An 18,186-nucleotide genomic window follows, 5' to 3' on the forward strand; every position below is an offset into this window, starting at 1 on the left:
CGCCGGCCCCCGCCTTTGTCAGGGCGCCGGGAGGCCCGGCCGCCGCGCTGCCGTCTCGCACCCCGTCAGCGCGCCCCCGCCCCTTCGGCTCGGTCCATCTGTTTGAGCTGCACAATCCTCCAGCGGCCGGGGGGCTGGGGGAGGGGTCTCGCTCCTGGGCAGGGAGCCAGCACCCCCACTCCACCCGGCCGCCCCATGTGTGAGGAGTGACGCCCCCGAGCCCCCGACACACACACGCGCGCGCGCGCACGCACACACACGCACACGCTCGCGGGGCCGCCCAATTAAGCAGCGCGGTAGTAATTAAGGGGGGCCGCGAAGCTCAGTAGCAGTCTGAGGAATGGGGAGGAGGCTTCCCAGCAGTGTCCAAAAAAGAGGGGATCCTGCTACCCATCCTGTACCCCAGGTGTGTAGCGCCTGGTTCTTGGCTTGGGGGTCTGCAGGCTTCAATGGCTAGAGCGGTGGTGGAGGCGGGGTGGGAGGGAGAGTCCCTGGGAATTTGCCTGATAGATCGTGCCTCTTTGTGCATTTTCCTGGGGTTTTGCCAGCAGTTGACCCAGCCTCAAAAAGGCATTCTGATTCCGGTAATGTTGAGAACCCGGGTCCTTAATGGAGGGTAAATCCGAGGCTATTGTAGAGGCCCATGGCAAGGGGTTCAGAAAAAATGCTCCCCACTCACTACCTGAGATTGTGTGTCAGGGAAGGACTCTGTGTCCAGGGATGGTGGAGGGGATGGGTGGGGACCAGGGTTGGTGCAGCGCTGGGCACACAGCAAGTGCTCACAGGTGTTGGTTCTTGGTATTTTCTGTGGTTTTCCCTGGATGGGCCCAGGGCCGCAGTTAAACACGGATGGGTGAAAGATGGTGCTGGAAAGAGGTCCTTGAGTTTCATCACTCTCCTGGGCAGCAGGATAGAGTGGTGCCTGGGCATGGCCTCAAAATCTGTGGTCCCCGCAGAGCTTGGGGCTGGGGGGGGAGGGGGAAGCATCAGCACCAGCATGCCAGGGTGTGGGCAGAGGATTCAGTCTTCACTAGTGCTCACAGAGGCTGTGACCCGGTGTTGGAAGAATCCCTGTGCATGGGGGCTGAAGAAGCAGCTTCATCTGTGCAGTCCACCAGCAACACGGTTGGAAGACTTGCTGTGGGCAGAGTCCACGGCTGCCCCACAGGGTGAGGACAGCGTGAACAAAACAAACTGTTGGCGGCCCTCATCGACACACAATTTGGTTTGGGAGATGGATGAGAAGGCAAACACATAAGACCTGAGGTTCAGTGGGTGATAAGAGCTGTAGATAAAAACAAAGCAGAACAGCTGAGGATTGTGCGGACTCCACTTGCTGGATCCCTCCCACCCCGACCCCAGCAGAATGCCGCATTGCCAGGGCAGTGAAGTCTATACTCCTGGGCCTGGAGATGTATACCCTCTGCCCCATATCTCCCACTCCCAGGGACCCAGCTTCCCTAGCCGGTCTGGGGATTGTGGGGCAGGGTTCCCTGGGATGATGGGCAGTCCTCAGTAGGCTGCAGACTCTCCCCCTTATTCCCGTGGAGCTGGAAGTGGCAATCCCCTCTGATAATGACAGCCTCCAGTCTTGCGTGACTGAAAGGCCTCACGGGCCCACTGTCCAGAAGGGGCCCCGTAAGCAGGAGCTGAATTAAAATGGAGAAATAAGAAATATAGCCTCGCTCCCCACCCCACCCCCCTCACTCCCCTCATTCCCACAGCCCCTGAGGCCATGGGTGGCTAGCTTCTCAGTCCCTTTGCTGAGCTGAGTTAGTTAGCTGGGTATACACCTCTGTATGGATACTATTAAGGGACGCTCAGAACCAGCAGAGGAATAATAATAATAATAAAAAAAAAATGCTGTTTGACTCTGAACAGCCCCCTCTCCAAACCACATTCCCACCCCCCCAAGCAGGTTTAGACCCCTCGTCAACCCGCGTCCCTGATTCTGATGTTCTGGCTCTAAACATCCCCAAATTCTAACATTGTAGGCTTTTGATTTTCTAGACTATTGACATTCTATGCATCTTACTCAAACATTCTGGGATTCTGCCCCTATGTTCTAGGAATTCTGGGCCTCCAATATTGATTTTGTTGGGTTCTAACCAATGAAATCACAATAAAGACTACATGCAAAGTCACAGGGCGCCTGGGTGGCTCAGTCCGACTCTTGGTTTCCACTCAGGTCATGATCTCTGGGTCGTGAGATCGAGCTCTATGTTGTGCTCCGCGCTCAGCGCAGAGTCTGCTTGGGGTTCTTTCCCTCTCCCTACCCCTCTGCACCCATCCGAGCTCGCACTCCCTCTAAAATAAATAAGATCCTTAAAAAAATGAGACTACATGCAAAGTCACATAATACTAGTCATAATAACAGCAATTAACAGTCTTTCAATCATGTTTTTATTCAACAGATTTTTCTTTTGAGAATTTTCTAAAACAACCAGTGTCAGACACTGTTCTAGGCATTATACAAATAAATTAATTAAAATAAATATTTTGTCAGAAGGTAATGTATGCAGGAGAGACGGGTAGGGAGTGAGGGGTTGCAATTAGAATTGATGGTCAAGGTAGGACACACGAAGAAGGTGACATTTGATTTTCTATTTGTTCTTTCAATTATTTGGATTTGAAATCTCAGTCTGTAATTGAGGATTTCTTTCTGCTTGCAAGTCTATCAGTTTTTGCTTCATGTATTTTGAATCTCTGCCATCAGGGTCATAAACATTTAAAATGTTATGTGCTTTTGATTAATTGACCTCTTATTCATTATAAAATGACCTTATATCTATCCCTGGTAAGATTTTTTGCTCTGAAATAACCTTTGTTTGATATTAAACAGCCACCCAATGTTCTTTCTTTTTTTTTAAAGTATATATTCTGATACCTTTAGGAGTTGGATCATCACAAGTTCACAACGATTTAACACTGGCTTTCTCTAGACTAGGTATTCAAAGTCAGCTTTCTTTTTTCTGAGTGTGTTTGTGGGTTTTTTCACCCAAACTTTCTCCCTTCCTTTCCTGTTAGGAGCTGATTTGTGTCTCCCCAAAATTCATATGTTGAAGGCCTAACCCCCATTACCTCAGAATGTGACTATGTTTTGTTGACAGGACCCTTATTGTGGTAAATAAATTAAAATGAGGCCTTTAGGATGGGCCCTAATCCAATCTGACTGGTGTCCTTAGAAGAGGAAATTTGGGGGGGCACTGGGTGGTTCAGTCAGTTAAGCATCTGACTCTTGATTTTGGCTCAGGTCATGATCTCAAGGCTGGTGAGATCTAGCCTGCATTGCACTCCGTGCTGGGCATGGAGCCTGCTTCTGATTCTCTCTCTGCCTCTCCCTCTGCCCCTCCCCTCCACTCACATGCGTGCGCGAGAGCACTCTCTCTCAAATAAATAAATAAATAAATAAATAAATAAAAGTTAAAAAAAGAAGAGGAAATTTGGATAAACAATAGACACAAGGGATGTGTGCTCACAGAGGAAAGACCACATTAGGACACAATCAGAAGGCAGCCATCTGCAAGCCAAAAAGAGAGACCCCAGAAGAAATAAAGCTATTGATATTTTGATCTTGGACTTCCAGTCTCCATAAATGTGAGGAAATACGTTTTTGTTGTTTAAGCCACTTTGTGTTCTTTTGATTAGTGCTAGCATGGTATATTTTTTCCATCCTTGTACTTTTAACGTGTGTCTTTATATTTAAGGTGTTTTTTTTGTTTTTTTTTTTGTAGGTGGCACATATTTGGGTCTTTTTAAAAAATCCAATTGGGCACTCTACTTTTTAATTGGAGGTGTTTAGACCATTTGCATTTAATGTGATTATTGATATGGTTAGATTTAAGTCTATTTGTTTGCTCCCTATTTGTTTTCTATTTGTCCTATCTGCTCTTCATTTCCTTTTTCTTATTTTTCTGCCTTATTTTTGATTAATTGTGCATTTTTTGTTATTCTCTTTTCCCTCCTTTGTTGATTTATTAGCTGTAATTCTTCATTTTGTTATTTCAGTGTTTACATTAGGATTTATAGTATATACCTCTAACTGCCCTCAGTCTATCGTCAAGTGATATTATACTACTTCATGTGTAGTATAAGGACCTTATAATAGTACACTTCCCTTTCTTTCTTCCTGATTTTGATTTTATTGTCCTATATTTTAGTTATGTAGATGTTACAACTCCAAAAAATATTATTGTTGTTGTTGAAACAGTAAATTATCTTCTAAGGACATTAAATAATAAAAATCTTATATATTTACTCATGTAATTAACATTTGTGGTGCTCTTTTTTCATTTGTGTAGATCCGCATTTCCATCTGGTATCATTTTCTTCTGTCTAAAGCATTTCATTTATCACTTCTTGTAGTGCAGATCTGTTGGTGAAGAATTCTTTCAACTCTGTATGTCTGAAAACATTTTTATTTCACCTTCATTTTTGAAGGATATTTTAACTGCGTATAGAATTTTATGTTGATGCATTTTTTTCTTTCATTGAATTAAAAGATTTGCTCCACCATTTTCTCCCCTATCCTGTGTCCAACACGAAATATGCCGTTACACTTGGGGGACTCAGTTGTTAAGCGCCTGCCTTCGGCTCAGGTCATGATCCTAGGGTCCTGGGATCAAGCCCCACATCTGGTTCCCTGCTTGGTGGGAAGCCTGCCTCTCTGTCTCCCACTCCCCCTGCTTGTGTTCCTTCTCTTGCTGTGTCTCTCTCTGTCAAATAAATAAAATCTTAAAAAAAAAATAAAAGAAATCTGCCATTATCCTGATCTTTGTTTCCCTGTATTTAACAAGCCTTTCTTCTCTCTTTTTAAAACATCTTCCTCTTTGTCACTGGTTTTGAGCAATTTGATCATGATGGATAATTTTCTTTCTGTCTCTTTTTAAAAATTAAAAAAATTTTTTAAAAGATTTTATTTATTTATTTGAGAGGGGGAGAGAGAGAGTGTGTGAGTAAGAGCGCAAGAGCAGGGGGAGGGGGCACCTGGGTGGCTCAGTCAGTTAAGTGGCTGCCTTTGGCTCAGGTCCTGGGATCGAGCCCCTCATTGGGCTCCCTGCTTAGCAGGGAGCCTGCTTCTTCCTCTCCCTCTACTGCTCCCCCTACTTGTGCTCTCTCGTTCTCACTCTGTCAAAAAAAAAAAAAAATCTAAAAAAAAAAAAAAGGCAGGGGGAGGGAGAAGCGGACTCCCTGCTGAGCAAGGAGCCCAACTCGGGGCTCAATCCCAGGACACTTGGATCATGACCTGAGGTGAAGGTAGACACTTAACCGACTGAGCCACGCAGGCGCCCTGATTTCTGTCTCTTGTGCTTGTGATTTGTTGAAACTCTTGGATCTGTAGGTTTATATCTTCTATCAGATTTGGAACCTCTCAGCCATTCTCTTTCAAATATTTCCTTTGGGTATTTCAGTTACACATTAGGCTGCTTGAAGTTGTTCCACAGCTCCTGATGCTCTTCTTTATTTTTTATGATTATTAATTTTACCCCTCTCTGTGTTCCATTTTGGGTAGTTTCTATTTGCTATGTATTCAAATTCATTCATCTTTTCTTCTACTGTGTTTAGTCAGGCATTATTCCCAGCATATTTTTCATTTCAGACATTGTAGTTTTCATTTCTAGAAATTCCATTTGGATCTTTCAGTGTTTTCTATGTGTCTTTTTAAGTTTTAAACATACAGAATACAGTTTTAATAATTCTTTTAATGTTCTCATCCACTACTTCTGTGTCAGTTTCCAATGATTCATTATTGTCCTCATTATCGATCATCTTTTCTCGTTTCTTTGCATGCCTGGTAATTTTTGTTTGGATGCCAAACACTGTGAATTTTACCTTTGTTGGATGCCATATATTTTTTATATTTCTATATTTTCTTGAATTTTGCTCTGAGATTCAGTTGCATTACCTGGAAATAGTCTGATGCTTTCAAGTCTTGCTTTTGTGATTTGTTGGGTGGGTTCAGAGCAGTGCTCTGTTGAGGACTAATTCCTTACCAAGACTGAGAAAAGACCTTCCTGAACACTGTAACCAGTGCCCCATGGGTTATGATTTTTTTCTATTTGGCTCTGTTTTTGGTCCTGTGTGACTGTTGGATACTGTTCTCTAGTCTTCTCCCATGTTTTTTTTTCCCAACCAGAGTAGTTTTCCCAACCAGTGCTCAGCCTAATACTCCAGGAGGACTTTCTGCAGATTTCTGGGATCATCAGCTTTCTCCTCTCTGATACTCTGTCCTGCAAACTCAGTTCCCCTTCGTCTTCCTGGACTCTCAGCTGAATTTCCTTAACTCAGGGAATCTTCTGGGTTTCACCTAGGTTTCCCCTTCCCTGCAGTAGGATCTGGAAACTCCTCCCAGGCAGTATACTTGGGGCCCTTATAGGGTTTATCTTGTTTGCTTCCGGTCTGTCAGAGATCGCTTTATTGCCTGATGCCCAGTGTCTTGAAAACTATCATTTCATATTCTTTTGCCTGGTTTGTTTGTGCTTGTTTGTTTGTTTCAGGTGGGAGAGTAAATCCAGTCCCCAGTACTCCATCTTGGGTGGGAGCAGATGTCAGAAGGGGACATTTGAACACAGACTTGAAGGAGGTGATGGAGTGAACCATGACAATATGGGGGCTGGGAGAGGAAGAGGATCCTGGGCAGTAGGAACAGCAAATACAACAGCTCTGTGCTTACGTGCCTGAGAGTGTTTGAGGAACAGAAGGAAGCGAGTATAGATGGAGCAGGGGATGCTGGGGGGAGGGGGGTGCGTGGTGAGAGGGGGAGGAGATGCCAGCTTTTGTAGGGTCTTACAGGCTGTGGTAGGAACTTTGGCTTTTATACCAAACAAAATGGGAGCTATGGGAAGGTTTTGAGAAGAGAAGAAACATCTTTTGACTTACATTTTACAGGATCTCTGAATTGACTGAAGTAACTGAATTAATGGAGAGATGCAGGAGTGAAAGCTTGAGACAGCTGGGAACTGATGCACTAAACCAGGCAACAGATGATGGTGACTGGGATATACCATTAAGGGGGTTAGTAACTAGGAGGGGGCTTGAGGGAGGCTTCTGGGGTGCTCCCATGCCTCTTTATCTTGATCTCTGTGGAGGTTACATCACATGCTCACTGTGTGAAGGTTCATTGATCTGAATGTACATGTCCAGTTGTGGTCTCATCTACATGAACATGACATCTCAATTTAAAAAATAAAATAGATGTGGGGAGCCTGAATGGCTCAGTCGGTTAAGCGACTGACTCTTGGTTTTGGCTCAGGTCATGATCTCAGGGTCGTGAGTTTGAGCCCCCATTGGGCTCTATGCTGGGTATGGAGCCCACATAAAAAAAAATAATAAAAAATCAATAAAACAGAAGGATAAGGGTGGCATGACCAGGCTGTTATCAGTGGAGGTGGAAAGAAGTGAGTAGATTCTGAAACTCTTTTATAGGTAGATCCAATAAGATTTGAGGATAAATCTAATGTTAGATGGAAGAGAAAGGAAAGGGTCCAGGATAATGCCATGGGAGGGTTTGAGAATCTTTTTTTTTCCACCAGTGTAGTTTGTGTGATGGATTTTGGAGCTATGGGTGGTCACCTTTGCCTCCACGAGGTTAGAGTCTCCCTGAGAGTGAAACTAACAATGAAGGAATCAAAGTCAAGGGGTGCCTGGGTGGCTCAGTCAGTTGAACATCTGATTTTTTTTTAAATTTTATTTTATTATGTTATGTTAATCACCATACATTACATCATTAGTTTTTGATGTAGTGTTCCATGATTCATAGTTTGTGTATAACACCCTGTGCTCCATGCAGAACGTGCCCTCTTTACAGCAATTGCACTACTGGGTATTTACCCCAAAGATACAAATGTAGTGATCCGAAGGGATACGTGCACCCCGATGTTTATAGCAGCAATGTCCACAATAGCCAAACTATGGAAAGAGCATTTGATTCTTGATCTCAGCTCAGGTCTTGATCTCAGGATCATGAGTTCGAGCCCCATGTTAGGCTCCACAATGGGTGTGGAGCCTACTTTAAACAAACAAACAAACAAACAAACAAACAAACAAACAGAAATCAAAGTCAAGGGGTGCCTGGGTGGCTTAGTCACTTAAGCGTCTGACCCTTGGTTTGGGCTCAGCTCATGATCTCAGGGTTGTGGGATCAAGCTCTGTGTTGGGCTCTGCCTTCAGTGGGGAGTTTGCTTGAGATTCTCTCTCTCCCTCTGCCCCTCCCCCACTCAGGTGTGCGTGCACATGCTCTTTCTCTCTCTAAAAATAAATAAAGTAAAAAAAGAAATCAAAGTCAAGATAGAGGGAGAGACAGGATCTTCACAGTAACATGTCAGCACCTGGGGGCACCTGGGTGGCTCAGTTGTTTGAGCCTCTGCAGAGGATCTTGGGGTCCTGGGATTGAGCCCCGTATCAGCTCCCTGCTCCGTGGGGAGCCTGCTTCTCCTTCTCCCTCTGCCCCTCTCCCTCACTTGTGCTCTCTCTCTCTTAAATAAGTAAAATCTTAAAAACAAAAACATGTCAGCACCTGGGTCCAGCCATGCCTGAAAGCCAATAACCTGGCCTTCTCAGTTATATAAATCAATAATTTCTTTTTTTTCTTTCTTTCACCTGTGACTGAAGAGTCCAGACTGATACGACTTCCTTGCATGGAAAGAGCATTTGATTCTTGATCTCAGCTCAGGTCTTGATCTCAGGATCATGAGTTCGAGCCCCATGTTAGGCTCCTGCTTTCCTCTATGTACACCATCGCGGGGACCCTCTATAGAAGCCATTTCTTGTCCTTTTTCAGCACCTGCCCTGCACTTTCTTTCCTCTGGACCTTTGCTCCTATGGGACTCTCTAGAATGCCCTTCTTTCCTTGCCTCCTGCTCTCACATCAAAACAGTCCTCCTATTCAAATCCATCCTGACTTCATCAGCTGAAAGGTGGACCTGACAGGGCCCTTAGACACCAATCCTCCACCATTGTATGGATGGGATAGTGCAGTCACTCTGTGAGACAGGGACAGATTTGTGGCCAGGATTCCAGGGTTCTGATTTCCTCAAGGCTCTTCTGCAATCCTCCTTGTTCAGCCTTTTCTGTCCTTACCCTCACTCAGGACCGAACAGAGCTCTTCCTGACAACTTGCCTTCTCTCTCACACTGCGGGCCTTTGCACGTGCTGCTTCCTCAGCTTGGGCTGCCTTATTCCTCCCTATCCTCCTGACAAAGTTCCCCCTTGAACTTGGAGACGCTACTCAAGGATCAGACTTCTGGAAGTCTTCCCTTATTCCCAGGGTAGGTTAGTGTCCTGCCAGATGCCCCCAAGGCCACCTCTGGTGCCTTCATGAACCCACTTACCCCTCTGTATTGTGGGTGTGTTTCGGGCAAGGCGGGTGCTGTGGTCGTTCCTGCAAAGAAGGTTCCCAGGTAGCGTTTGTTAATTGACAAGTGTGGACGAGAAAGGACCCTGCTGGGATGGGGGATAGGCCTGGGCTGGAGACAGGGGTCCGGCCACCACCCCTTTCTAGCTCTGTGGTCGTAGGCAAGTCATTTCCTCTCCTTGAGCCTCAGGTTTTTCAGCTGTTAAAAGGACAGGACAGGGGCGCCTGGGTGGCTCAGTTGGTTGGGCGACTGCCTTCGGCTTGGGTCGTGATCCTGGAGTCCCGGGATCGAGTCCCGCATCGGGCTCCCTGCTCGGCGGGGAGTCTGCTTCTCCCTCTGACCCTCCCCCTTCTCATGTGCTCGCTCTCTCATTCTCTCTCTCAAATAAATAGGTAAAATCTTAAAAAAAAAAAAAAAGGACTGCACATCATAGGGTTTAAAACTTAAGCAGCCCGAATTTGAATCCTGGCTGCGTGACCTTAGGCAGATTACTTAAGCTCCCTCAGTTTCCTCATTTGCAAAATCAGGATAATCAATACACCTGCCTTGTAAGGCATTTGTGAGTGTTAAATGAGTGAATATTTATCGAGCTCTTAGAACTATATTGGCACATCTTATAAGAATCCCCAAATAAGCATAGAACAACAGAAACCCTTGCCTTCCTGAGAGGAGATGAGAGTCACAAACCATGAAGTGCTGTATGAACGGACTCTGATTGCTCTCACTAAGAAAGCTGCCTGGAAAAGGCTGATTCTGACACTCACTAGGTGTGTGTCCTTGGAGAAATCATGCCATTGCTCTGGGCCTCAATTTTCCCATCTATAAAGTGGACAGGTGAGTTTAGGACCCTTGGGGGTGAAACGCTTAGCCTCTCTGAGGCTCGTGACTGAATCCGTGGATAATCGCATGTCTGTCAGGGGACCCCGGTGAGGGTTCCACAGGACAGTGTCTGCAGAGGATGTGCCGACCAGGCCTGCCGCACAGTGAGTGCTCAGGAAAAGTGCCTATCCTTAGTGCCACTGTTATTTTGGCCCTTGCATTCCAGGCTTCCCTGAGGCAGGCCTGGACAGGGGATATGCTGGGTACCCATAAAGGAAGGCCCTAGCACATCACCCTCCTGCCAGGATAGAAAAGCGAAGGCAGCTGTGTGAAATGTCTGCCTGCCTCTGAGCCTCATCTGATGGGCTGCGGCATCAGGGAGAAGGACAAGCCCACAGGGGCCTTGGGGCCTGTCACATATGACCACCTCACTCTTGTCACCTGCCACCTGCTAGGACCCGGGAGTGGGGATGCTGAAGTGAAAAGAGAGAGCAAGATCCAAATCCTGGCTGCTTCCCCTTCTTGCTGTGTCACTTTGGGCAAGCCTCTACACCTCTCTGTCCCGTTTCCTTACTTGTCACATGATGAGGCTTTAAGCAGCCTAGAGGGGAGGGTATGGCTCCAGATCAGGAGGGGTGATTGTTGGCTGAGGCTGAGGCTGGGAGGCCAACAACACAACCCATTCCTGGACCTTTCCCCAGGGTAAGTGAGAGGCAGTTGGGAGCACAGAGGCCTCTCCCTCCAGGTCCTGAGGTGGAGCACAGACTGGCTGGCGGAGGCCCAGGGCTCATCTTGGGATGGAGACAGATTGGCAGACAAAGAGGAGGCAGGCGAGCAGGGCTGGGGTGCCCCTGGGGAGGAAAGGGAGAGGGAGGGGTGGGGAGCAGGAGGGAGGAAGGCAGGGCTGGATGCAGCCTCACAAACCCAGCGCCTGTGAAGTCTCCAGCTGGAGGCTGGGACTGGACCCTTCCCCTGAATGGGGTGGGGAGGGGGGCCTGTTGGTTCCCTCCTCTGGATTTGGGGGAGGGAGGGACCTGGGGGGGTGAGACTGTGATCAAGCCTTGTCCCCTTCCCACAAAACACAGCCCCGCCCTGGCCACCCTGTGACTGCGACGTCTTAACAGTAGCTCCCCGCCGTGGCAGCAGTGCTCAAAGTCCTGACATGTACGTGTCGTCCCCGTTCCCAGGAGATGCGGCTGCTGCGGCCTCCGGGGGACACTTTGAGAACCACCGCTGCATCGCGTGCCCAGTCCGGTTGGGTGCCTGTAGGTGCAGACCCTGAGATGGAGCTGGCATGGTAAGAGGCTTGTCGGGCCAGGGCGCCTGTGGAGGGAAGACAGAGCGGGAGGGCCTCGGCCAGCCGTGCAGGGCAGGTGGCGGGAACCCAGCGGGGAGCTCCGGAGAGGAGTTCACCCCCTATAGGAGCCCGACATTGGGCAGCAATGGCCAGGCCCTGGTTCCCCTGCTGGCTCGGACCCCGCGGGGATTGCCTACGAAGGGCGAGGCCTGGCTCAAAAGCGGAGGGGGATCCTGAAGGTGCTGCAGCTGGAGGCTGTCAGCTAGCCGCGGACCCTGCACCTGAAGGACATGTTCTTTCTGGAAGGGAGACTGGGCACCCCGTCCATGGCTACCACCGGCGTCCACTGTGTGCAGGCTCTGGGCGGAGCATTTACCTGGATGAATGCAGTTTCCGGCCCACCCTGAGAACTCAAATATAGCTGGCCCCATTTAATAGATGGGAAAAATGAGGCACTGAAAGATTAAGTGATCAGCCTAGTAGTGGAGCCAGGATCTGAACCCCTCTCATGCCAGTCTTCATGCCTTGCAACTACCCTGAAAGGTGAAGAACATCAGCCTTTTTTACAACTGAGGAATCTCAGGTATGGAGAGGTCAATGACTGCCCTGATCAGGCAAGTGAAGTAAGTGGAGGCTCTGGGATTTGAACCCTGTGCTGACCCATCTCTTCTAATTTCAAGGTGCCATCTGTTGAATGTTTCTGGGGAGATACAATAGCAGAATTTTGGGCCTGGAAGGAGCCTCCCTAACAATCCTCCCGTGGGGACACCAAGGCTTAGCCACGTCTCAGTGCCTCTCTGAGCCCTAACGGGGCTCCCTGCTGTGTGTGGGATGTATCCACCCATCATTCATGCATTCAGCACGCAGCGATGGGCACCTGTGGGCCCACCCTCCAACCCAGGGCACTTGCGGTACAGTGGGGAGGCAAGCATGGTACCAGGTGTCTACATAGACATTGGGGCTGCACTGGGGATTGGGAAAGGTGGCCAACACATTTAGAGATGCATTTGGGGAGGCTTCCTGGAGGAGGTAGCCTGAGAGGAGAGGTGAAAAGGGCATTCCAGGCAGAGGAAGGAGCAGAAGCAAAACGGCTTGCTGATGGGAGAATTCATACTGCTGTTAGGGAATTGATGGGAATCAGTAAGTCTGGATGCTGTGGCCAGGAAGGTGGTGGAAAGTGGAAGTCTGGCCTGGCCAGTGTGGTCAAGTGCTGGACTTGAAACCAGACCCCAGCTCTGTGCAGGGTAGGGCCACTGTCTGCGGGAGAGCTGTCAGCTCCAGGGCTTTGACTTCCCCAGGATTCCCTCTCGCTTCTCTGACTCCTCTGTGGCTTCCAGACCCTGCCAGGGCCCCCACGATCTCTTCTGATTTTCAAGCCCTTGTTCAATTCTAATAAAGTGGACCTGTGTAATCAGCAGGGTTTTGTGCAAATGGCAGAATGGGACTTCTAAGGCTGGGTCATAAAATGTCTTGTAGCTTCTGTCTTGGTCTCGGGTTCGATCAGCTGGGGAATCCAGCTGCCAGGCTGTGGAGTCACTCAAGCAGCCCATGGAAAGGCCCGCATGGCAAGGAACTGAAGTCCCCCCTCCAGCTGGGGCTGACTTGCCCATCCCATGAATGAGCCACCTTGGAAGCAGAGCCGGCAGCGTCAGTCAAACCCTCAGATGAGTGCAGCCCGCAAACCAGCCAGCCAAATGGATCCCAAATTCCTGACCCAGAGAAATCATGAGACCTACTAAATGACTCTTGGTATGAGTCCCTAAGTTTTGGGGTGATCTGTTCTGCAGTATCAAATCAGGAGGGATTCTCCACATCCTTTCTTGGCCCCTGTTACTCTGCCTTCTCTAAATTGTTCATTCGGTCATCTACAAATATTTACCGGACATCTACTATGTGCCAGGCAACAGAGATAAACAGGTTACAACACATCAGGCCCCCGCCCTCAGAGTCCCAAGATTCATGCCCCCTGTTCTGTGATTTGCTAAATTCATTAAGTCACTCTTTGACTGTTTGAGCTGAATGTCTCAGAATGACCTTTTGGGAGACCTAACCTCTTTTGAGAGTCTCGTAGAAACCAAAGTTTCTCCTCCAGAGAAGTTCAGATACACACAGAATTAAATTGAGGTACAAATTCAGAGGGATCCCAGGCCATCCCAAACCAGACTTTAGGCCCCCAGACTCCGAAGACCCAGCCGGCCCCCACAAACGTGTAGCCCTAGCGAGGAGTCAACAGTGCCCCAGCCTCTGAGCTGCTGTTCGCTTCTGTAGAGTATGTAGCCCACGTGGAGGGCTTGGTGGAGGCTGAGCCCTGGGCCTGGGCTCTCCCTTCCTCTCCTCTGCATTCTCAGCAGGATGCCCCTGCAGGAGGCTGGTGGGCCTTGGGCGGCCCTGCCTGGAAGGTTCGTTTAAGAGGAAGAGCCAGAAAGCCCTTTGGTTGTGTGCAGGCCGACTCCTCCAGCCCAGCTTGGCCTGCTGCTAAAGTTGAGGGCTCAGCCTCACGATGGAGCACAGAAGCTGGAAGTACTTGAGAACACAGCCCTGGGGCAGCCGCTGGACCAGCAGCCCCTCTCGGGGAAGCCGCTCTTTCCAGGGGACCAACCTGCCCTGATGTGGAGGTCAGGGCTGTCCCCAGCCCCGTGTGTGACTCAGGAAGCAGCTCATGCAGCTGGGGGGAGGGTGCGGGGAGGGTGGGGAGGGGAGAGGGCGGGTGGAAGGCGGCCTCCTTCCCCCTCCCAAGTTCTTACTTCTCTCCCTCCTCCTTGATTCACTCCCTGATGTCTTTCCTCTTCCATCTTTGCTTTCTTTCCTGCGGTTCCTTTTTCTTCCTCCTCTCTGTTTTCTCCTCCTCTCGGTTTTTTTTTTCTTTTTTTGATCTAGTCTTTTTCCTCCTTCCCCCCTCCTTTCCCTCCTCTTTATCTCCATGATGATTAAGAGCCTGGATTCTGGCTGACCTGGGTTCGAATCTCAGCTCCACCACCTACCGGCTGTGTGACCTTGGTCAAGTTACGTAATCGCTCCGTGGTTTGGTTTCCGGGGCTGTAAAATGCGATCCTAACAGTCTCTGTCTTGGAGGTTTCTCTGAGGAGTAACTTAGACCAGGGCCCGGTCCCTGTGGGTGCTAGGTGTCTGCTCCTTCCCATTAATGCTCTTCCCGCCCGCCTTTTCTTCTCCTGTCAATGCTGCCTCCCTCCCTCCCTGCCTCCCTCCCTCCCTCCTTCCAGACTCTGTGGCCCTGTGCTTACCCCTTGTCCCCCAGGCATCTTGCTGGCTGCCCCATCCTTTCACTGTGCAGAGAGGAGGGGGGCCCAGGCTCGGGGCCAGGCTGCCCCAGGAGCAGTTGCTGAGCCAGGTGGTTGGAGCTCTTCCCTGGGCCCCGCCCACCACGAGTGCGAGGAGCTGCCTTTGTGCCACCGAGTGACAGTCTCTCTTGGCGCATTTGGCAGAACCGTGCATCTGGCCCGGGTGCAGCTGAGATGCTCGGCCTGGCAGGCAGCGGCCTCGGGAGGCAGGGTGCTCTGGGATGCCCTTGCCATCCACCTGCGTGGCCCTGCAGGAAGGGTGTGCCCAGCCCCACGGGAGCCCCCTGGTGCCCGGCATGGTGCCCACCACGCGGCGGGAGTGCAGCCAGCGGGTAGGCATGGACAGTCGTATCAGCTCTCCTGAGCCCTTGCTTTGTTCCAGTCCTTGCTGTGAGTGCAAATTCCTTGCATCTTGACAGCCACCGGACAGGGCAGGGACCGGTATCATTCCCCATTTTAGAGATGAGCAAACCGAGTCACAGAAAAGTGGAGGAAATTGCTCGAGGTGGGCTGGGTGGAGGAAAGGACACCTGCAGGAGGGAAGGCATTTTACTGAGGAGGAAACAAGGCGAGTCCTGGTCCACGACGTGAAGCCGGCGATCCTCTGCTACCTCTCAGCTGGTAGGCCCGCGGGGCTGGTCTCGGACATGGGGGCCCTCCCTCCTCGTGCGGGGCGACGCTGGGAAGAGCAGCAGGCTCTGTGCTCCGGGCCGTTCAGCCAGTGTCTCAGGCTTCACAGTTCTTTGAGAGGATTGCCCTTATTTTCCAGGTGAGAAGCCCGAGGCCCAGAGAAGGCAAAGACCGTGCCTGAAGTCACACAACCAGTACATGAGACTCGGAAGTCCCACTTTTCTGTCTTCCGACGTGGAGGCCTGGGGTGGGAGGGCGAAGACAGGGGCGTGCCTGCCGCCACTCTTCCGTTCTGTCTTTGCTGCCAAGGCCAGGCCCTGGTGCCCCTCTGCCCACCATTTGCAGAAAGGCCTGGGCACAGGCATCTCCACTTGGTGCTGGAAGCCAGGCCTGCCAGGCATCACTGTGCTCATCTTCCTTCCTCCCTGCCTGCCTATCTGACTTGGAAGATATAAAATACAATAAAGTGCCTGGAGTACACACATCTAATGTGTGCAATTCAATGAATTTTTATGCAGGAACACACCTGTGTGACTACCATCCAGATGCAGATGAAGAACGTCCCCAGGCACCAGCACACTCCCTCCGGCCCATCCCCCAGGTAACCACTCTTCTGATTTTTTTCACTGAAGTATGGTTGACACACCATGTTACATTAGTTTCTGCTGTACGCTATTCTGATTTTTATCACTGTGCAGTTTGCTTGTTCTCAAAATTCATATAAGTGCAATCGTACTCATCGCGTCCATTGGACAGATGAGTCAAGTACAGACCACAGAGGGGAGGTTGGCCCACTGGCATCTCAGAGCCCGGCACCTTTGTAAATGGCTTTGAGCGGAGAAACAAGGGCGGTGGGCACTCGCCAGTGCCCCCCAGCACGCAGGTGCTTTATTTGTCTGATCAGAAGAAGTGCAACTCCTAGCTCCTTGTGGACAGGATGGTTAGGTGCCTAATATTGTTCATCCAGAGGGATGAAACACAGGGATCCTGGGATCTTTTGCAATCCAGAAAATGTGAGGCAGTTTGCCGCTTCAGGAGCTCAGGGAGAGGCTCGCTGTCTCTACTGGATTGAATAACGTTCCTCCCCTCCCCAACTCATGTCCACCTGAAACCTCAGAATGGGACATTGTTTAGAAAATATTTAGAAATAGTGTCTTTGCAGATGTAATAAAGGGAAGGTGAAGTCATACTGGATGAGGGTAGATCCTAGTCCGACGGCTGGCATCCTTATGAGAGCAGGGAAATCTGGACACAGACACAGACGTCCAGGGAGGACACCATGTGGTGACAGGGAGAGATTGGAGTGACGGGCCTATAAGCTGGAGTACCAAGGATTGTTGGCAATCCCCACAGGGCCCCACTGACACCTCGATTTCAGACCTCCAGCTTCCAGAATTGTGGGAGCATAAGTTTCTGTGGTCTCAAGCCAGTTTGTGGTACGTTGTTACAGCAGCCCCAGAGAACAAACACAACGTCCAAGCCTGAGGTCTGGGATCTGCCACCATTGACCCTGCACCTGGGTGGGGTCCATCTCAGGAGAGAAACCCAGGACGCACAGAGAAGCTGCGGAGGATGTCCCAGCAAGAGCCCAGAGCTCGGGGCGCAAATGCTCGCCTTACTGGGGGTGGAAGACAGAAAAATACCTCTCCTCTCAGGTGCCAGTTCTAAAAGCAAGAACCAAAAAGTATCTCGACAGATGACCCTGATGTGAAACCAGCACATTCTAGAGTGTCACCCGACCACACAGTGAACAGTTTGCCGACCCCGCTGCCAGGCAGATCTGCTTTCCTCTGGCCACAGCTCCTCTTGGCTTTATTATTCCCATTTCACAGATGTGGAAATGGAGGCTCTGGGAGTTTAAGTGACTAAAGCCGCAGGAGTGACGGCCCAGGCTTTGGGACCTTGTGATTTTGGGTACCTAACTCCCCCTTCCTGAGCATCCCATTAGCTGAAGCACAGGTAACAAGATGCATTCCTGATGGAGCTGCCTTCTCAAGCATGTCACACTACATCTTCACACAGGCCTGGGAGACCGCTATTACCAACCCCATCTTACAGCCGGAAACCCCGAGGCTCAGCGAGGAAAGGGATGTGCCTGAGGGACATGCACAAAACCAGAGAAATGTAGGCAAATCTCATCTTGCAGCGTTCTTGTGCAATTTGAGTTGAATACGAGATGACAATGTGAATGGACCTGATACACAGTTGGTGCTTAATAAAGGCTTGCTTGAAGTCTCACAGCCAGTGACTGGTGGAAGGAAGAATTCACTCCCAGGTCTGTCTCACCCCGGAGCCCTTTTCAGCCCCTCCTTCCACGTGAAGCAATGAGAATGGTGCCTGGCACAGAATGAGCCTTCCAGAAGGGTTAACTTTGTCAAAATATTCCTTTCAGAAAGTTTGAAAACGTGACTCTTATGCAGAAGGTTTATTTAACTCATGAATGCGAGGACCAGCAGGACGGTTCAATGGGGGACAAGATGGCAAATTAGGTAGAAAACTGGTTAATGTCTTACAGTGACAAAACCATAAGCTTTAGCTTTATTTTTAGTTCAGGACAAAACCGTTTGCAACTGTGCATCTTTTACAAGTTAAAGTATAACCTCACCGAGTAGGAAGTCTGATCAATAATAAACAGCAAAGTCAAACAAAGGTATGTCTCCTAGAGAATCAGGTGACCCAGTCAGGCTGATCAGACAGCGTCTGAGAATGACCTCGAAAGGGCACACTGACTTCCTTTTGTCTTATGTCTCTGTCTTGGATATTTTTCTTTACAACACTTATTACCACC

At 49.6% G+C, this 18,186-nt stretch overlaps 1 protein-coding gene; it reads left to right on the forward strand.

Annotated features, from left to right (window-relative positions):
* FAM110A (family with sequence similarity 110 member A) overlaps positions 1-18,186 on the forward strand; it is a 118,727-nt gene that overhangs the window by 40,115 nt on the left and 60,426 nt on the right.

This window comes from Callorhinus ursinus, unplaced genomic scaffold (genome assembly GCF_003265705.2).
Source record: "Callorhinus ursinus isolate GAN/ISIS: 27379988/994484 unplaced genomic scaffold, GSC_fseal_2.0 scaffold38, whole genome shotgun sequence".
Taxonomy (NCBI): Eukaryota; Metazoa; Chordata; class Mammalia; order Carnivora; family Otariidae; genus Callorhinus; species Callorhinus ursinus.